Source organism: Pleurodeles waltl, chromosome 7, assembly GCF_031143425.1.
Source record: "Pleurodeles waltl isolate 20211129_DDA chromosome 7, aPleWal1.hap1.20221129, whole genome shotgun sequence".
Taxonomy (NCBI): Eukaryota; Metazoa; Chordata; class Amphibia; order Caudata; family Salamandridae; genus Pleurodeles; species Pleurodeles waltl.
Window position 1 is genome coordinate 474,068,682 of NC_090446.1, and position 15,210 is coordinate 474,083,891.

The 15,210-nt window shown below is 44.0% G+C and overlaps 1 protein-coding gene across 2 annotated transcripts in view; it reads left to right on the forward strand.

Moving 5' to 3' along the window:
* PRRT2 (proline rich transmembrane protein 2) overlaps window positions 1-15,210 on the forward strand; it is a 414,525-nt gene that overhangs the window by 187,585 nt on the left and 211,730 nt on the right. The gene's annotated exons all lie outside the window — the stretch shown is intronic.

The window sequence follows — 15,210 nt, forward strand, 5'->3', positions numbered from 1 at the left end:
AATATGATCAACATCTATGGGAAAGAAGTTAGATGCGTTAATAGAAATAAAAATGGACTTCTTCTAGGAGTGAATTGTAACTACTGATAGTCTTGGGATTTGAGTCCCAATGACTATGTCCTCCAAGACATAAGCATGGGTTATTACGAGTACCCGCCTAGAGATTAGACCATGTGAAGTTCACCACTTAGGATCCAATTTAACCCACTGAGAAGAAGATCTGCAGTTCCCACAGCAGCCAGACCATTTTATTTGCCTTTGGCATGTGGGTCCAGAGCTATTGAGACTGCTCTATGGGGCAGGAGAGTGACAAGTGCGACCACTGGGAGGCTTATCGAGGTAAACAGCAGGAGAGGTGAAAGATTATTGATTGCATTCTATTAGCCTACTGTACTTACAAGGGCATAATTTCACACTGCATTTCCCAAATCCTTTGGAGAGTATCCAAAAACCCTTATAAAGTAGTCATAAAATCCTACCAACCTGTAATTAATGTTACTTGTGTACTGATTTCAGGAGCGCTCCCTCCCGACCCCACATGCCTTCAAAGGTCCTCACCAATTCCCTTTTTCTGAGTGTGCATTTGAACATGTTTTCTTGTCCTCAGCCATGTTCCTGAATCATCTTTGAATATTTGATTCTTTTTATTTTGCTATTTTACCTCATTTTGTAATCTTTCAACTTGAATAGCTTTTGCTCCAATCCTCCATTTTTAAGCCACGCATGTCGTGAAACTGTCTGTTTGCAGGAGATAACCTGCATAATCTTTGTGTTTCTTATGTGATGAACAGTTATCTGGTGCTTAGCTGTGTTTTGCATACTGCCCTTGATGTTAGTTCCTGTGGATTTGCCTGGTTTATACAAAGAGTAAGGGATCATCTGTCCACAGGAGAGGTTGTACTTCATTAATAGAATAAAGAGTTTGGGAAACTACAGGGCCAATCACTGCTGTTCAGAGTACCTTTGATGCCAGTGTGGTAGGGTTTAACCTTGTCTAGGTACCTTTCGTATCCCTCTTCAATATGGTGGCCAAACGTACAGGCCCTACCAAAGTAATGTGAATAACTCCTGGATAGATGAAACCATTGGATCTTGTGACAATCTTCCTCCTGGTAAAAGGGAAACTATTTCAGCAGGATCCCGACAAGGAGTGCAATGTGCTCAGTAGCCGATGGCTCTTCCGAAACTCCTTTGTGCCAGTGAGTCTAGATCTTCTCCTAGTTTGGATGTGATGAACCGAAGCCTACATTACACCATGGGAGGGAGCTTGTTGTTCCTTCTTTGAGTGGTGCTATATGCCATTTGCACTAGGAGGTCTACCAAGTCTCAGTCACTGACCCCAGGTCAAGGAAGCAAGTCTTGATTCACTTTATTGACTTTAGATGTTTGCAATGGGAAATGGTGCTCCTTCTGTAGGTGCAATCCATCACAACCCATCAAAAGTAACACAACTAGTCAGTTGAGGACTTTATGAATGTTGTTCCCTTTAACAGTGGAGAAGGGTGTAAATTGGGATAGCTTGGTGTAGATGGATGTGGTGAATTCTTGGGTGTTGATGTAGCCTAACACTGTGGCTATAATAATTTATGGTCAATGTTGTTCCCTTCCTTGCTGTGCTCAGCATATGACCCGTTTTGAGTCAAGTGTGAGGACTGTGCTATGTTACCATGTGCTTAGAAGAGGGTGAATGTGTGATGGAGTTTGAATGGGGCTGTGCCCAATAGAGCTTCTCGTGGTTTCGTTTAGACAGGGCTTGGCAGCAGGTGTATACATTCTGTAGCATTCTGCCCAGCCTGGGTACCTATCAATGATTATGCCACAATGGATCTATGTATTACACGTCTGTATTCTTCAGCGGGTAACTGCAAACCCAGCATTCTAAACCTGCATTCACTTCACCACATTCTAAAACTTATGTCATCATACTACAGAGTTTTTCAGCATCTGAAAAAGTTCCATTATACATACTCACAAAACACTACATCTCCCCCTCTGTTAAAAAAAATATATATTTTTTTACAACATATGCACATTATGACTTTCAATTAGCCTTTTTGACGCTTTGATGACTCGCCCGGATTTTGTCTTTGGCAAATGGGAATCCGTAATCAAAGTCTCCATGATCTGCTTTGGTGATGTAGGGCTATGGAAGTCTGAGATTCTTCTCTGAGCCAGTGTCTACGTTGACATTAGGGTTCGACGAGCACTAAGCTACATGTTTGAAATGTGGGGCAGTCACCATGTGCCCTTTGCCGGTTACAATGTAAAATGACTCGGCATCAAAAGGAGCATCAGATTTACTTCTTCAGGGATAATGAACAAGCAATCGATCTCCTTGTGTAGAGAAAATATTTTCTGCATGTCCCCTTTTGTCAGAATAGGCCTTCATTTTCTGTTTACGACTCAAGTCTGTTGTACTTTTCTCTGTATCAGTTTTAGGTCGGGTGTTGGTCCACTGTGGTAACTTGGTTGTTACAGCTCTCTTGAACATCAATGTTGGAGGGCTTTCACCTGTGGTCGAGTGAGGAGTTGAATAGTAAGCTTGTAAAATAGAATTCAAGACAGTCTTGAGGTTGAGCTCCTCTAATGTAGCATGCTAAAGAGCTTTCTTTAACATTTTCATGAAGCGTTCAACGAAGCAGTTAACCTGTGGCCAAAGGGGTGTGCTCTTGTGATGCTTCACCTTAAGCAGATTGAGGAAGTCTTTGAATTCTCCGCTATTAAAAGGTGGGCCATTGTCAGTTTTCAAATTCATAGGAATGCCCCTTGTTGCTAAGATGCCATCTAATCTCTTAATGATTCTGTCCTGAATGATAGACGAGAGATCTTCAATTAAAGAGAAGCAAGAATATTCATCTACAGTCCCCATCAGGTGATGTCCATTGTCAAGTGGACTGAAAAAGTCAACAGCAATCCTTTCCCAGGGATGCTTTAGCAATTCTGACATGCTCAAGGGGTGTTTGGTAGTTTTCCATGACAAGCAGTTACATCGATGACAGGTTTTCAGCTCCTTTTCAACTAGTTCATTGAGATGAGGAGTCCAGACTCAATCTCGGAGAGCTCATTTTGTGGCAACGAATCCACAATGTCCTTCTTGGGCCACTTAAATCACTTGCTGTCACAGAATCTCCGGAATGACAATTTTTTAACCCCTCAGGATAATTCTTTCTTGTGTCATGGACAGTTCTTCTTTGACATTTTTGTCTTCTGAAACTTGCCATCACTAGTAAGATGTCGAGTAGGTCGATTTCATGACTGATGTGTAATAATGTTTTTAAACTTTAACATGTCTCTATCTTGACTCATAGCGGTGAAAATTTGTTTCAAGGAAATGGCAGCTGGTATATTTGATTTGACAGTGAACTTTATGTTGGCTTCAGCAGTCTTAGTTGAGGTAGATTGACATTTTATAGGCACTCTTGAGAAATAGTCAGCAGGGATTTGATATTTCCCTGGACAATTTAGTAGTTGTACTCTTGCAGTCGTAGACCCTAACGTTCAATTTGTGGAGACATCTTGGCTTTTGGGTTGCCAAGGATAGTCAGAAATGCCTGATGATCTGTTACAATCGTGAAAGGTTTTACATTCAGGAATATATGGAAATGTTCACAAGCCCACACCACTGCAAAACTTTCCTTTTCTGGTAGTCAATAAGCATGTTCAGTCTGGAACAAACATTTAATTACATAGGCCCCAATATGTCTTCAAGCATTTGGCTGTCTGCTGCGTGGTGCAAGTATAGCACCTTACCTGACTGAGCTAGTGTCAACAACAACTTCAGTATGAAACTTTGGATCAAAAGATGCCATTTCTATTACGTTTTCCATAGCAAGTTTAATTCTCTTAAAATTTTGCACTTTTTCATGTGACCAATGAAATGAAACATTCTTTTTCATCAACTCTCTCAGTGGAGCACGCACAGTGGCAAAGTCTTGTATATATCTGGAACATTAACTGGCCATGCCAAGGAATGAATTCAAAATTGAAATATTTTATAGGGAACTGGCATTTGTCAATGCTTGTACCTTAGCTGGATTGGGTGTCATGCCCCCATCAGAAAAGATATGTCCAAAGAACTTTAGCTTTGTCTTATTGAATTCACATTTCACAGCATTTAGCGTTAAACCTGCATCATCAAGTAAACAACACACTTGTTTTAAAGCTTTGTTACATTTCCTCTGAGTAGCCCTGAAAACCAATATGTCATTGTTATAGTTGAAAGTATTTACAACAGATTGTGTGATGTGTCTAATGACAGCTTGAAAAATCTCAGCAGATTATGACACACCAAAACATAGGTCCCTATTTATGAGATTTTGGTGCAGGGCAGTGCAGCAAGACATCTTGCTTGCTGCCTTCATCAAAAGGAAAGAGCATGAATGTGCTGCATTTAAGCAATGCAGCACATTCTTGTCCTTTCCCCTTGCCCTGGTGATGTTTTGGCAGCCTAGCGCCAGTGCAGGCACCCTTGCACCATGGGAAAAGGGTGCCTGAGTTGTAAGCAGTATTGGTTTTGTGCAGGAAGAGTCACCTTCTGGCACAGAAACAATCCTGGGAGGCTTTTTTCCTTTGCAGAATGCAGAACAAATAAAAAGAGTGATATTTCTCCTCATTGTGCCTCCCCTGAAGAGGTGTAAGTTTTTGGTTCATTCCCAGGTTTTCAAGGTCTTGTAAATCTGGGGATGCATCAAAATCCATGGGTGTTGCGTGGGAACACCCACTGCAACGCCTATGGAAAGCCTATCTAGCACAGAGTAAGGCAATGCATTGATTTGCACTGCCTTACCTTACTCCATATTTATGAGGTCATTCAAAGCCATGCCGAGTGGTTTGGCGTGGCTTCATAAATATGATTTAATGGCTTGCACCACCTTTTCTTCTCAAAAAGTGATGCAATGGCCACACAAGAGCCTTGTAAATACGGGCTTTAGTCTTTTGTATCGAAACAGACCAATATGTTTCGAAAAGGTTCCAATGTACCTGCAATTCTCCTTGAGTTCCAACTGATGATATCCCTTATTTAAATCGAGGTGAGAGAAGGCTTTTGCACTGTTCAATTGTGTTTTCATGTCAGGAATGTGCAGACTTGATTGTCGCTTTCTTTCAATCTCCTTGTTTGATTGACGCATATCTATTCAGATGCGTATGGTTCCTTAACTCTCCTTTTTGGGCACTACCAATATGGGCGAAATCCATGGTGTAGGAAGCTCAATGATAAAAGTCTTAAGTGGTGGTTCCAGTGCCCATTCAACCCCTTCTTGTAAATGAAATGCAATTTTTCTGTGTCTTTTTAACAGGACCGACATCCTCATTGATAAACAACTGTACTTTCATAGTTTTAAGATTTCTTAATCCATGGAATAATGAAGGGAACTGACTTACTATTTCATGATGAGCATTCTTATTATAATTCACTGATATCAGTCCCATATCAGCAGCTGTGCTGAAACTGAGTAGACAGGCACTTGACGCTGTACCTTGAAGTACATCAATGGGCACTTTCTCTTTTGTTTTCTTGTGCTTCATAATCTATGAGTGAACTTTTAGTTTTCAAAGGCATTGATGCAGCCCATGTATACACTTTTGTTCAAGTCAAGTCAAAGGAACTTTATTTCGGCTACAAGAGCCATAAAAGCGCATAGCAACAATAAGTACAAATAAATACACGAAGTAATAAATGTAACAATATATATAATGATAAAATGGAATAAAAGTAAAATACACTCAAACAGTGTGAAGGGACAGTCTTGTTGGAACCATTAAGCAGATACAAATTTCCCTCTAGCGATCCAGCTAGCTCTGAGGAACTTGGCAATGGCGATCACTAGCGTTGGGCTAGTGTCTGATCTGAGGATTCGCAAAGCTATTTCAGAGCTGCGGACTCTCAGCAGTCTGCATCCCGGGGCCAGCCATTTCCTGCGTGAGGCGGTGTACGCTGGGCAGGCAAAAAGGACGTGAGGGAGGTTCTCAACGGGGGTTTTACAGGCTGGACAAGCGGCTGATTCTTTGTGTGACCAGCAGCTGGTGAAAAGTCTGAGTGGTAGCGTTCCAGTGCGGAACTGAAAGTACAGTTTCCTTTCTCTTGGGACCATGATGATGTCCTAAAAAGCCTCATACTTGCATGACTTTTTTAAGTTAACAAAGTCACAAGATAATGTAGTGTGAAGTGCGGCCCCTAGATCTTCGTGATCTGCCGTTTGCCAATATAGTTTCTTTAGTTTGCTTTTCGAGGGAAAGACAGAGGTGGTTGGTGAATTCCAGAGTTCACTGACCCCGAGTGAGTAAAGTGACCCCTTGATGTATCGCAGCCAGGGGATGCTGCGAAGGTGATCAGCTTTTAAAATAACCTGCAGAGTTTCAGTAAAGGTTTCAAGCTCTGGGGTAGTCCAGAGACACCGCCAGTACAGGAGAGGGGGTAGGCGGGCTTTATGACCGATGCGTTTTATGCCAAGATCCTGAAAAAGGGGGAACAGTGGAGTGCTTGGCGGGAGGGACACAAGATTTCTTATGAAGTTGTTTTCAGTGATGGTTATGTCTTGGATTTTAGTGTAACCCCATAGTTCAGCCCCGTAAAGTGCTGAGGCCACAGCCTGGGCTTCGTATATCTGTATTGCTGGACGAATTGGTTCTGTACACGAGAGGTGAACGTTTTTTAATAGTACCCCTGTTGTTTGCTTTAGTTTTAAGGCTTGTTTTCCTATGTGTGATTTCCAAGACATGTTGTCAGTCAATGCTATACCCAGGTAGCTGAAAATGCCCACCTTCTCAAGTGTGGTGCCCTCTAGTGTAAACTTCCCTCTAAAAGATCTATGGGGATTGAGGGTCATTAGTTTTATCTTAGAGGCATTGATTTCAAGTCCCCGCGTTGAACAGAAGTTCTCAAAGCACGTGAGGAGTGTCCTTAGTCCACTAGGGGTCTTAGATATCAGGAGAGTATCATCTGCAAAGAGCATGACAGGGATATTTTGTGTGCCAAGTGATGATGCGTCAGCCTCCACTCTAAGCAGGTAGGGGACGATTTAATTGATATACAGAGAGAAGAGGGTCGGGGCAAGGACACACCCTTGCCGCACACCCCTTGATACATGGATTCTATCATTTAGTTGCCCCTTATTGTCCCACCTGACTCGTGCGTAGTTGTCCTCGTGGAGCCGTATCAATAGTGCTAGGATGTGCTCCAGGATTCCCATTCGGGAAGGAGTGTCCCATAGTTTGTTGCGAGGTACTAGGTCAAAAACAGACTTTAGATCCACAAAAGCTACATAAAGGCTCCCTTTACCAATGAGCACTGTTTCCCAGTATAAAAATAGGAACCTGAGGGCTTGGTCAGTGGTAGATATTTTTTTCTGGAAACCGGCTTTGAGGGGACTAAGGATATCATGTTCAGTCATCCAGTCTTCGATCTTTCCAACGAGGCAGTGGCAGAAGACTTTTTGCACACAGTCAATTAGACTAATTGGTCTGTAGTTGCAGGGGAGTGATCTGTCGCCCTTTTTAAAGATCGGGACAACAATAGCCCCTTTCCAGGACTCACGGATAGGCGCCCCAGATGCCATTGCGTTCGCTATGATGGTGAGGTATCTTGACCAGGATGCAATGTCGGTTGAGAACAGGTCTGCTGGAAAACCATCCGTGCCGGGGGCCCTGCCGCGTTTTATGGTCCTAAGGAATACGTTATGTGACTTTGAGAGAACAGCTGGGGCACTTCAGTGGGCGGTGCTAAAGAAGTGTTTAGGCAGGGGTCCATGTGAACAGGAGTGGGGCTATCATGGTCATGGGAGTACAGCCTGCTAAAATGGTCTACCCAGTCTTTCGGGGCGATGTTGGTTGTAATGTTCAGTCCACTGCTTTCTTGGCCTCTCGCTGCCAGGGACCAGAACTGACTACAGTTCCTCTCGCGCACAGCGTCGCTAAGTGCTGTCCACCACTTATCATCTTGGTCACGCTTGGCTTTGCGTATGGCTGACTTGTAGGACTTTCTAGCTAGGCGGATGGCGGTGGCATCCTTGGATTTGATAGCTTCGATTAAGTGCTTATTTAAGGACCGGCACATTTTATTGAACCAGCGGTGCCCGCCTTTGGATCTCTTGCCATCATGGGCTCTGGATACTGAGAAGTGGGCTGCGATATCCCTGAAGCATAAGGTGTGAATTAAACTTATTTCCTTATAGGTGATTGCGGGACTCACCTCTAGGTTCATTAATGTAGTCTTTAGGGTGTTATTAGCTGCGTTGATAAGTGCGGGCCAAGCCGCAACCTTGTCCCACTTTAGGTGTCGTTTGTCGTTAACCAGGCTAATACCCTCTGGTGCTGCTACTGAGGAGTTAATCGTGGGCGAGTGGTTGCCCAAAGCTAACGTGTGGACAGAGAGAGGATTATGATCACTTTCAGTTCTTTCAATGATCGTCATGTCGATGACTAGGGGCCATAATCTTATGTCGAATAGACAGTAGTCGATTCTGCTGGTGTGGTTGGTTTTGTTGAATGTGTGATGGCCTTTGGCGTCTGATTTAGTTCTGCCATTTAATGCCCTGAGCCCAAATTCCATGGTCACTGACTTAACTTGGACAGCGACCTGCGTCCATCTCTTGATGGGTGGAATGGACAGGGCGGGGATAGACCAAACTCGATCCTCCTCGTCTGTGGACCTGAGATCATCCTAGTCTAGAGGTTCGAATGTGACATTAAGATCACCTGCCACAATGGTTTTATGATGGCGGGGGCAGTTTTGAAAGAGGGCTGCCAGGACACAAAGGGTTTTGGAGACTTGACCCCCCCGACCCCTCGAGTGTAGATATTGAAGATGTTCACAACAGTGTCAGGCCCGAATGCTAGACGAAGACCTGACAGGTCGGGAGAATCGGTGGGTAGCTGTAATATACGACAGTTAAGTGATGTTCTGATCCAGATAGTCAAGCCCCCAGAAGGCCTGCCTCTAGTACTGGGCACTGCAGGGATGTGGAAGTTTGAGTAGCCTGTTCGAAAAAGTGGATCAGTTGACCACGTCTCTTGGAGAAGACATATATCATGTTCTTCAATAAAAGAGGTAAAAGATGGAAGAGGGAGAATAGATTTCAAACCTGCCATGTTCCATGAGACAAGTCGTACCCCAGTGAGTGGAGGAGCAATCCTGTCTAATTGCCTGGTATTTACATAATTAGCTGCCAGAGGTTGCTTTGGCAGGTGAGGTTGAGTAGGAAGAAGTGGATCAATAACAATGTTGGTCAGTGAAACCTGGGGTGAGTGGTGATATTCCTCTAATTGAGCTGACCTGGCCCTGGTGAGGGAAGTGCTTGCAGGCTTAGCTATTGGTTCTTGATTTGATGGGCAATATTCCTGCAAGATGAGAGATGCAGTATTGTCATATTTGCACAGCAAGCTGTCAGAGGTCTGGGGGAATATGTCATGAGAGGGAGAATGAGTACTTGCACTGGCAATGTTAGGGATTGCAGCAGGCCTGGAGGTGATTGATATATGTTTTGTGATGGTCGTCTAGTGTATTTCCTGCGCCTGAGCTGTTATGCAAAGGAGGCTGGTGGAAGTTCTGGATCTTAACACCGGCTGGGAGGAGGCCATCACAACTGCGTGCTGGAAAAATTGGCAGATTTGTCGCAGTGCCGGGTAGCGTTGGGCTTTGGGTAAAGTTCATGGTGGCGTGTCATCTGAAAGAGTTAACTGTTTTACTATTGCAATTAAGGAGTTAACCATGAGCTTAAGTTCTAATACTTCCTTTTTTAATTCTTGTATGCATTGAATGTGCTGTGGGTTTATGTGAGATGAGTGTGTGTTTGCGGCAGCTAGCCCGTTCACCCCGGTACCTGGGTCAGTGTCATCATGTGATTCTGGGGCATTAATTAACGGGTTAAAGTGATTGCTACACTGGGTGAGATCGTTAGGGCCCAGTGGTAGCTCGTTCACTAGAGATGGAGCAGTGTGGGTGATAACATTTCTGCCCTCTCCCTGCCCTGTAGTAGCTGTGTCCTGTTGCCCACGTTTCACAAAAATCTCAGCAATTTTCTTTGGGCCAGCCCTCCTTTTGGTTGGGGAGTGCTCCCCCCCAGTGTCGTTGACATTATTTCCCTGAGGAATAGTTAAAATTCCCTCGCATTCACCCAAAAGAGAGTCAATTCTGTCCATAACGCAGTTACTAGCTGCATGCTTGTGCCTTTTCCGCTTAGCTTTTAGCACTGCCCCTGCCCCAGCCTCTATTGCTTTCCTTTTACCCATCTGGAACTGTTATTGGTGATAAAATGTTCAATAGAGTATCAATATAATGATGCAACCTACGGGATGGTACAGTATTGGCAATAGCTCATAGAGCTAAGATCAATGATGCCTACTTGAATGGTCAATGTTAGGGGGGTGGCCCAGCCCAGCCTCTTCCGGGCTCCGACGGGCGTGGACAGGTCCGCCCTTGGCCCGGGCTTTGCCCAGGTGCGTCCCGCGCGCGTCCCGTGCAGCGAGGTGCCCCCATGCGCTTTACAGCGCTCGTTGATGTCAACTGGGTGCAGGTGCAGGTGGAAATGGCTGCCTCCTGGGGCCTCAAAGCAGCTTGGGATATGTAGTCCCTCTCAAGTCTTTAGCGTGTCCCGCGCAGCAAGGTACCCCCACGCGCTTTATAGTGCTCGTTGGTGTCAAGTGGGTGCAGGTGCAGGTGAAAATGGCTGCCTTCTGGGGCCTCAAAGCAGCTTGGGATATGTAGTCCCTCTCAAGTCTTTAGCGTGTCCTGCGCAGTGAGGTGCCCCCAAGCGCTTTATAGCGCTCGTTGGTGTCAAGTGGGTGCAGGTGCAGGTGAAAATGGCTGCCTCCTGGGGCCTCAAAGCAGCTTGGGATATGTAGTCCCTCTCAAGTCTTTAGCGCGTCCCGCGCAGTGAGGTTCCCCCAAGCGCTTTATAGCGCTCGTTGGTGTCAAGTGGGTGCAGGTGCAGGTGAAAATGGCCACCTCCTGGGGCCTCAAAGCAGCTTGGGATATGTAGTCCCTCTCAAGTCTTTAGTGCGTCCCGCGCAGCGAGGTGCCCCCACGCGCTTTATAGCGCTCGTTGGCGTCAAGTGGGTGCAGGTGAAAATGGCCGCCTCCTGGGGCCTCAAAGCAGCTTGGGATATGTAGTCCCTCTCAAGTCTTTATCGCGTATTTTGGTCAATCCTGTTGCATAATTATGTTCTCCAGCGCACATAGTAGAAATGCTTATTTCAGATATCTTCTTTTCCTCAGTCACCCCTTTTTCAGCACTGAGCTCTCCTTGATGAACGTATTGCTGGACACTCCATAAACACGTGGATATCAGTTGCATTCTCTTAGTCACGCTTTGCACATTTGCGTGGTGACAGGTAGGCTCTCTCTTTGCCGACCCCTTTCCTTCACTTGTGGTGCCTGTGGGATCTTGACTGCCTCCTGTGTTTCTTGCCAGATGCCTTGTCTCTCACTGCCTCTGCCGAGTCATCCTTGCCTTCCTTCGGTGTCACTGTGGCCGTAATACTTGTCAGTCTACACTTTTGTTTTTGATGACACTAGTCGTGGTAGGGGGGAGACAGTTCATTATAATTCTACTCAGGCATAATACTTATCAAGGCACTGCTGTTGATGATAAAAGGTATTGCACAACCATTTATTTTCAGTGTAATCTTTGAATGACTCTTCACATAACGCCAGTCCAACGTGTGTGCATTTCACTGAGGTGAACATTGACATTGCACAATCATCTTCACTTTCACTTGATACTGACAAACTTCTCAAAGATGATTTAGGTGACAATCAACTTTGGTGTCAGTTTGTCTGAACTGATGTTGCCCCTTGGCCTTGTGGGCTGCATCGAATGTTGCTTCTGGAATGTTTGGTTGGCCATTTTGTCTTCTTGCTGTGATGCAGTTACTTTTTTGATCACCTTGCAAATCATCACAACATGGTTCTGTTTACCACGACCTTTGCATAGCTGTCCAATGGTGGGACATTTACCTTTATGTGGCAATGGCAATCCACATCTGAAACATCACTTCTTTTTCCGTGGAGACATCTCCAACTTTTCATTTCTGCTTACTTTTCATGTTCACGCTGACTCACTTTGGGTACTTCCAGCCTCCATGTCAGCAGCTTGTCAATCAGCATGCTCTTCAGCACTGGGAGCCATGAGAGCTCACTCCAGACTAAGTTTCTCTCAGCATTCGTCGTCTGAATGAATCTGACAAGCATCCAACAATAACGTGAATAACTCTGAGACGTACTGCTTCTTCATCATTAAACTCATTGAATCTGCAGTGTTTTATGAGCGTATCCAGTTATCTGTAGTTTCACCAATTCTTTGTCATTCTTGACTAAAAATGTACCTTTTGTAATATACATTCTGCACTAGATTAAACTTGAGATTCAAGGCTTCTGTAATTTGGCAGTACGTAACTTCATCAGTTTGTGGCATTTTCTTTATGTCTTCTTTTACACTAGCAAGATTCTTGGAGTACTTAATAATCTTTTTATTATCTGTTTCTTCAAGTGCATCAAGGAAATCATCAAATGTCTCTATACAAGCAGTCCATCTCTTGCCAATATTCTGCTTTTTGGCAGGCAGTATCGAAGGGTGGTAGTGGTTTCAGCAAGGTGGCAGCATTGTAACTGTTCACAGGATTGACTGACACTCTGGCTGGAGCTCTCTTCGACTCCTTTTGCTAGAGATTAGAATCTGTTCCATTTAAGCCCATGAAATGTGCCAGCCTCAAGGTCATCTTTCACAGTCTTCATTTGCAGAATGGCTTTCTGTTGGCCCTCTCCTCGCTGGAGTTATGGACAGCTCTGAAAGCACAACCCCAGGCACTTCTCTCAGAGTCACCTTTGGCAGCTGTATGATTCTCTATATTCAATTCTGTTAAGCCAATGACCCTTTCATACGTCTGAGTTGTGGTGTTTTCAGTCTTTCATTTTGCTCTTTTAACATCTGGTTAATCTCTGCCTCAGTGCTTCTATTCACTGCATTATTGCACAGTCTGCTGTTGCACTTTCAAAACTTGGTTGTATTCGCCTTCAGCAGTAGCACTCCATATACTGTTTAGCTATATATAGCATAGTAGTGCGATACCTTTCAATATGGTTTTGTTTGTAGTTTCTTGACCAATGATGCATAGACTTCTCAGTAAAGATTTCTTTATCTTCAAATGCTTTATATCGGCTGGTGTTGCACTTTGACTCCACATATGTCAAACGTCAATTCAATACTTTGACAATGGCACATGTGGCACACAAGAGCAGTTTGCATGGACCATAGCAAACTCTCTTGGAGAGCACTGTCGATCCTCAGGTTACTTATCTCCTATCTTGTTAGCAGCTGTAGCATCCTCCGCATTCTCCCTTCGCATGTAACAGCTAACCCAACTTTCTAAGACTGTATTCACTTTACCATGTTCTAAAACGTACGTCATCATTCTACGAAGTCTTTTAGGATCCAAAAAGGTTCCATCAAACATACTCACAAGACACAACCCATTCTTGCAGCTTCAAGTGGATGTGGTTGTGAACATATAGCTGATTTAGCAACCTGTGGTCCATTGTTTATTTTCTATTGTTTATTATTCTCAGCAAAGGGAGGAAGTATCTTGTAGTCTCTGTCAATATTGTTTTCCCTTCTTCTACTCAGCATAGGTTTAGACGCCCTGCAATGTTGGCATGTCAGTGGGAGTATGGAATGGAAGTCAGATGAAAGATTTGGAGGCTAAGTAGGCTGAATTTGTACCTGCAATGTATGCCTGGCTAACAAACTCTTAAATGACCATTCATCTTCCCAGAATGACTTACAGATATGTTATCCTATGTATAACAAATTAATAGCAATTTTACTTATTGTTAAGCTTACAGTGCCACTTACACCCTTCAATTTTGCTGAAAGGTAGACCTTACTTATAATTTGCCAGACCCATTTGTGCGAAAACTTTGGTAGCAATTGGGCATGGTAAGGCACACATTTAGATTCTACTCACCTCAAATCTGTGTGTCTTCTACCAGCTGCAGTTTGCTCAGTTTGGAATGCTCCTAAGGCATTGAGATTGCAGGAGGTTTTAAGGGCCTTTCCCTAAACAAGGAGGGAAGACTGAGCATTAGAGCCTGTGGACAGTGAATACTGGAATTTAGCTGCTCTGTCAAAGAAGCACCTGGTGCTCCTTTTAGTGAAACTTGTTTTGGGGTAGTTTGATGGTGTAGTGAAGCGGAGTGCATTTGCTAGAGGAGTGGCGGGATCTCTTGGGAGTGTGGAGCCTAATATGTTGCAGTGGTAGTCTTGGGCAGTGGTGTCCACACATCTGAAAGACAAAGACAGTAGATTGTGGATTTACTTTTCTGTCTCACTACGCAACTATGAAGGAATGTGCCAATGATTTTCCCTTTTCTAAGGGCAGCTATAAGCAATCTCTGCACCTACCTTTTGAACATTTTTGTGTTTGTAGAGCCATTTGAAAGAATTATACAGAGTATTGGTGATGTCTGACTTATTGAGCCTGGTTAACTGTGCCTGGAATCTGCCGAGTTTGAGGTGTATCTGAATGTGGTTGGCGTACCCAATAATACTGGTTGCTCTTAAGATGTTCAAATAAGCGAACACACGCGTTAGACAGCAAAGGTAAAATGGGCGACCTACTGAGTACTTCTCTAGTTACAGTGCCTGGCTCTTAGTGGAAAGAGTCCAAGTCCTTGCACTGATATGAAACGATGAGGAAAGGCTGCAGTAGTTCAACTATTTGCAGTGCTTCCAACTGGTACACAGGGTTTTTTCGCTGACCAGTCACGCGAAAGCTATTGCAGCACATTTACATAAATGTGTGTGCGCAGCAGAATTTTATGTCACAGCTATTTAATATCAGTCTCAATGAATTTAATAGCTGCAACAACAGACCGCGCATGGAATTAATCAATTAAAATCCAGTGTTTCAAATTACGCCCTGAACCAGGTCTGCCAGAATTTCACGAATTCAGATCCCTCAAAGTACAGAATTGTACATTTTGAAATTTAGCCACTAGAATATTTGGTTGGGGGGAAATGTCAAAACTGTCATTTTTAAAACTGCCGTCTGATCCTAGATTAAGGGGGATGCTGCAGAATACAAATGAACAGGTGGGCAGTCACGCAAAAATAGGATATGTTCCAGGATCTCTCGAATCGGGAGTGGGGTTTGAATGGAAAGTGATATATTTGGAGTCAGAAGTACGCATTTGTTTTTCCTTCCTGTCTCACACAT